The sequence below is a fragment of the Nicotiana attenuata genome, unplaced genomic scaffold, assembly GCF_001879085.1.
Source record: "Nicotiana attenuata strain UT unplaced genomic scaffold, NIATTr2, whole genome shotgun sequence".
Taxonomy (NCBI): domain Eukaryota; kingdom Viridiplantae; phylum Streptophyta; class Magnoliopsida; order Solanales; family Solanaceae; genus Nicotiana; species Nicotiana attenuata.
In genome coordinates, this window is record NW_017670664.1 from 171,044 (window position 1) to 177,714 (window position 6,671).

A 6,671-nucleotide genomic window follows, 5' to 3' on the forward strand; every position below is an offset into this window, starting at 1 on the left:
AGCCGCACAATCCGAAACTATGCAAATAGTGTAAAAACCAATCATTATAAGTTTACAAATTCATATTCTAGCTATTAAAGTGATTATCCAACCCCAAAGGCAAGGTTCCTAAAGTTCACCCCCGGGCCCACGTGCCCGAATTCCGGAAATTTTTGAAGGAAGTTGTTACCCATAACCTAAGGATCAAGAATATATGATTTCTTCTACATTCCATAACAAATTTCGCGGTTAAATCTTGTTTTTATCAAAACCCTAGGTTTTACTCTAAAACCCATAATTTTCACTAATTTACATGTTAAAATCTACCCATAAACTATGTATTAAACTCACATTAGGTAGGAATAACTTACCACACAATGCTAGGCTGAAATCTCCCCTTTTGAAGCTCCCAAATCGCCCAAGAAATGAAGGAAATGTGTCAAAAATGACACTTTCCCGTATTAAATGAAGGCACTGCCTTCAGCGATTTTCGCACCTGCGGTTAGGGGACCACATCCGCGGTCTCGCTTCTGCGAGGAAATGTAGGCTTCTGCGGAATTCCAACTGGGCCGGCGGGGCCGCATCTGCGAGAAGCCAACCGCTTCTGCGGTTCCGCTTCTGCGATTTCTGGGTTGGCCACCCATGGCCGCATCTGCGATGGCTCAGCCGCTTCTGCAGGCTCGCACCTGCGGCTGGCCAACTGCAGGTGCGGTATGACAGATGCCTGGAGCTTCAACCCCTTCTCCTATTTTTCAACTGAGCTTGAACCTCGTCTGATTGACGCTCGGGGCCCTGCCCGAACATACCAACAAGTTTGAAATGATAAAACGGACTCGCTCGAACCCTCGGAACACCCGAAACAACGCTAAATCTAAGAATCACACCCTAAAACCAATTGAATCAAACTTATGAACTTCAAGTTCTTCAATCTACTTCCAATGTGACGAAACACACTTATACTACTCGGGTTGACACCAATTTTGCGTGCAAGTCTTAAATGACACTATGGAACTATTTTCGGTCTCGAAATTCCATTCGGACTATAACACAAAAAACCCGCTCCAAACCAAATTTAAAGAACTTCGAAATCATTAAGGAATCAACTTTCACTATTAGGCGCCAAAACGTTCCTGGGTCATCCAAAACCCGATCCGGACATACGTCCAAGTCCGAAACCATCATACGAGCCTATTGGAACCGTCAAATCCTGATTCCGAGGTCGTTTACTCAAAATGTTGACCGAAGTCAAACTTGGCCTTTTAAGCCAACCTTAAGGAACCAAGTGTCCCGATTTCAACCCAAACTCTTCCAAATTCCAAACCAACCATCCCCGCAAGTCATAAATCAGTTAAAGCAAGTACGGGAAGTCTTATTTAGGGGAACGGGGTTCTAGAAAGTAAAACAACCGGTCGGATCGTTACAGAGGTCATAAATGCACGTGATGTAATCCTTTATTTTCTAAGCATTTATTAAAATTTTATGTTATATTATTTAAATAGAAAAATAATTTATATAAGGTAAGATATTTGAATTCCTAAATATTAGGACTTGATAGATAGTTCAAATAAGGAATGATTATTATAGTAAAATTTTAGTTGATTTAAAAGTCTTAAATATTAGAAAAGTAACTTATATTACAATTTTATCCAATATGAAATCCGTTTTTAAAGGGCAAAAAAGGCGAACGACATTTTGCTAGGGACTTCGTACTTTTAATATAGTATAGATATAGATATAGATATAGATATAGATTTAGATTAGTTTAGTCATAGACATGAATTCCTTGGGGCCTAACATTCAAAATTTTCTAATTTGGATTTCTTTTATATGGACTCCAATTGATTTATTTTCATTTCTTAGGCAAAAATACGACCTGAATTGAATTATGAAATGGAAATTGGGTTTATGTAGTGTAATCAAGAACACAGATTTTGAGTAAATTCCACCATGTGTTGGTAGGTTATAAAAAAAACATGGCATTAATGATACCTATGAATGAATATTGTTATGGGTGCAATAAAAAAAGTAATAGTATTATGGGAATTGTGAATTTAATAGTTAAAACAGAGAAAAACATAATTGATTGTAAAGAAATATGAATTCACCTTGCTATTCAAATAAAAAAATGATACAAATTACCCTTTGAAGATTTGAAATGTGACATTTCTATTTTTTACTTTATCTGAAAATTTGATGTATTTCACAAGGAGTAAAAAAGGAGAAATGGAAATTGTCACGCGAACAAACACATATTGTATGAAAATCTTTTTTTTTTTTTTTTTTTTGGTACATTGGAAAAGACTAAGAAGACTTAAAATCGTTCATAAGCTACTTGACTTAAATTTACTACGAGAAGAAACTCAATATCCTTGATCGCGTCTTCTCAATTAGCAAATCTTATAGTATATCTAAGTGAAGAAATAAAGCCTCTTTGACCTTCTCAATGATTTGATCTTGATGGGACTTCCAATCCTTCATATATTACTTTGTTCCCATTTGTAACCGCAAAAATATTCCAAAAGCAAAAGAGTAAACTTGTTAAAACACATATAAGTAATATGAAGATATAGATGTTATTACTTTATCAAGATCCATTTTAACAAGTAACAACATACGTTCGGAGGGCGGATCCAGGATTTAAATATTATGGGTTCAGTTTTTTAAGATTTTTAGCATTGAACCCGTTATATTTTTTAAGTTATGGGTTAATGTCTACTATTTATTACGATTTCAGTGAAGTTTTACACATAAATTTATGATCTGCATCGAAAATTATGGGTGTAGTTGAACCCTTTCCTACTATGGTACATCTGCTTCTGCAGACGTTAATTATTTTATCTTTTTCCCGACCTCCCTACCATAACAAGAGATATTTGTATTTAAAAGTTAAAGCAGAGATTTTTTCCTAATATAACAATTAGAGTAAGGCAAAGATCTCCCCAAATGTAACAATCAGAGAGCCAAAGAAGTTTAGGTACATGTCCTTGTTAAAGATTCCGATTAACCTGTGTGAATAAAGGAAATAAGAATTAAACTATTCATCTTCTCGAATGAAACATGATATATCAACCAGTGTTATCAAATGCGAAAATTGCAAAAGAGCTCTAAGGTCCGTTGGGGTTTAAGCGCAAATAAAGTGTGGGTTTTATAATGAAGAAAGCCACAAATGGAGAAAAAAACACAAATATGTAAGAGCAGCCAAGATTAATAATTATACGCATGAATAACGAATATATGGATAAAGAAATTGAAAAAATGAATTACAATAAGTGAAATATCTATTATTTATTTGGTGTAGCCTCTTCAGGGTTACGCTCATTGGCACGGAAAAGTATACCTTGGAGTGTTGATGACGAAACTGAAGCGCCCTCTAAGCGAGGCGAGGCGCTCAACATGTTTTGCGCCTCGCTTAAAGCGTGCCTTTGCTGATATCAACTGAAAAGGATGAGTAACTAATTAAAGATACAAAATAGTTTATTTCATTGAGAGCCAATTAAATTGTAAAAAGAAGCATCATAAATGAACAAGTCGAAAATACAAATTTGAATTTAGCATAGAAAGCTAACATTCAAGACTTGAAAATGCGTTTCCTGCTCTTTTGACATCTTTTCAACAATGGATGATTAACTTTCTGGCATCCATAATTTAAACTGTGGGCTATTACTTCATCTCCATTTCCCTCAATCTTTTCACTTTAGAGTTTCTAAAGAGAGTGGCCCCTCTACTTGACTCTTTTGTTTCTTCCGCGAGGAGCAACTGGCTTCATTGATCATCAACTGGCTTCATTGATCATCAATAGAAAGTACCTCAAAATAATATGTGACAAAAGCAATAATATTTGTTCATTATCACTAAATTAAAGGACAAAGATAGTTAGAGAGAAATATAAATAAAAGTAAAATAAAACTTACTGTAACTATTATACCTTTGTTTCCATCCATAAATTAAATAATGCAGTGAACTATGCCAGAGTTGAAGGTGAACAAGCATTTTGGGTTCAAATATAGATGGTAATGACTCACAAGGATAGACATCCCAGACAAACCAACGCATGTTGTTGGGCAGATACTCAACGGAACCATCATATATAGATCAACCGCCGCTCCTCTATGTTTAATATCCTAAGCTTTTTCATATTTTTCATGGCCTCATTGTTAAAGCCTAGTGTATTATGATAATCATAAAGCCAAATTTCTTCCACTGCCATGGTCCCCTGGTAAGAAGATCATTAGGATATATTGATGTTACTTCAGAGAATATGAAAATTAGAAATTCAACATTATTGCATTGTTTAGCTTACTAACCGTATTGTTGATCATCACTTCTTCAAAATCCTTGGTGAGCCATAGTCTGTTGCGTTTTTCCCGATCCTTTTGCAAGTTCACTATATATCTACCCATTTCTTGTATTAGGTCATGCATTTCAATTTCACCGTCTTCAGTGATGAACACAAGAGATTTTTCAATTAGGACATCCAATCCATATTCCGCTCCAAAATGACAACTCTTGAGAACTTGCATGATGTAATCTTTTTCTTCCCCTCGTAAGAAGCGTGCTATATCAGAAAAATCTCTTGGTGCGTGGAGTCTAATCCATCATAACTAATTTTGAGCTTTTCAACAATTTTTGAATTAGGATTATTTTTCATTTGCTCTATAGCACTTTTCCACACAGTTATATCCCTATTATGCAAGGAAGAACCCCACACTTTGAGGGCTAAAGGAAGGCCTTTAGCATAATTTACTACATTCAATGAAAGATCCTTAAAATGCTCATCTGGAACCCCTTTTCTGAAAGCATGTTGATAGAACAATTGAATGGATTCATGATCAGGTAGTGCAGTCACTTCATATATAACATCATTTTTCCCTATCAAATGCTTGTCTCTAGTTGTTATAATAATTCTACTACCATTACCAAACCAATCAAGATGACCTGCTAAATACTCCAAATAATGATCTTTATCATCTATGTCATCAAGCACAATTAGGACCTTCTTAGAACGCAGTCTACAAGCCATTTGGTGCTTTCCATCCTCCTCATTATTGTAATTAGCTTTTTCCCTTGAAAGTTTAGTGAGAAGGATATTTTGCAGAGAATGCATTCCATGTTTGTTTTCTTTAATATCCTTAAGGAAACAAGCACCATCAAATTGATAGGAACTATCCCTTCTTTCTAAGAGAGTATCAAAGATAGCTCTTGCTATTGTCGTTTTACCGACTCCCCCCCATTACCCATATCCCCATAATACGAACATCATTGATTCCTATCTCTAGTAAGGATTCTATTTTCTCTAAATGAGTATCTGTTCCAACAATGTTTTGCAAATAAAATAAAAAAATCTTGCATAATTTGGATGAGATTTGGTCAACAATCTGCCGAATACAGTCTGCATCAGCCCTACAAAAGTAAGAAGATTCTGATATATATAAGAGTGTGCACATAAATCAAACTCTTTGAAGAACTAACTAATATTTTATCTACGTACCAATGTTAATGTGTTTGTAATTAAATGGATAGAAACATATATAATCAACTATCATTACTTATTCAGAAAATTTGAATAATTAATTTAAGATTATGTTCAACTCATTCGAATGCAGAGTATCAGCTTATGTGTTTTTAACTCACTTGTCACGATTATCACACGAGCCTTTGAGATTGGCCGATGCATTTAAAGCAATCCTCCATCTTTGTATTCCCTCAACATCATCTTTATACTTTGTTTCATGTTCTTCAAAGGCTTTTGCAAAGCTCTCCTTTTGGTTCCGAACATGTGATGGATCCACATCATAGTATATCGGTATAACAGTTTGTTTAAATCGAGTCTTGCATTCCATGATCTTCACTAGTTCATTCAAACACCACCTCTAATTCTTTGAAAAAATGACAATGGCAAATTGAGACTCTTCTATAGCTTTAGAGAGTTCTTATGGGATGGTTGCACCGTACTCTAGCCTTTTATCATCTTGAAAGATTTTTATTCCCCTATCATTCAAGACTTCGTATAAGTGACTTGTAAATGTTTTTCTAGTATCTTCGCCTCTAAAACTTAAAAAACATCATAGATCCATCTAAAAGAAGAAGAAGACGAAGAGGAAGAAGCCATGGACTCAGTGTTAATTCTCTGAAAAGAGGAATAAAACTGTATGCGAAAGAATTCTGGTTGTGGTAAGAGAACAATAAAAATGATATTTTCAACAAAGTTATATATAGGTTAGAAGAAATAAGAGTTAATGCTATAGAAGGAATTATGGTTACTATTGAGTTTTCTTTGAACTTTAATAGAAAGAAGACAAGTGGATGAAGCTACAAAGAAAGAGTCTACCTTTCCCAGTTGAATTGAATTATTGCTTCAAAGCATAAACAAAAACGTCCCTCTCTTTCTATATATTAATAGAGAGTAATTAAATAGTATAGGACCTAGTCAACTGCTGTAATATTTAATGTGGTAGGAAATTATTGTGAAGCTTCTTCTTAATGTTTTCTACTCCAGTTGATTAGAATTATTATTGTTATAGGATTTTCTTGGTACTGTAATAGAAGGAAATAGGAAATTCCACTGTAATATGTACACAAGGGATATCTAAAAGTACAAGCCGATATATGAAGCTACAACGAAAACACATGGCAGTATCCTAGTAGTTTTCTTAGTCACAGACAACAGTTACACTAATCTAAAGCAGTATTAT

General features: G+C 34.7%; 1 pseudogene; it reads right to left on the reverse strand.

Moving 5' to 3' along the window:
- Positions 1 to 2,896: 2,896 nt before the first annotated feature.
- On the reverse strand, positions 2,897 to 6,088 carry LOC109242023 (annotated as a pseudogene).
- Positions 6,089 to 6,671: the final 583 nt, after the last annotated feature.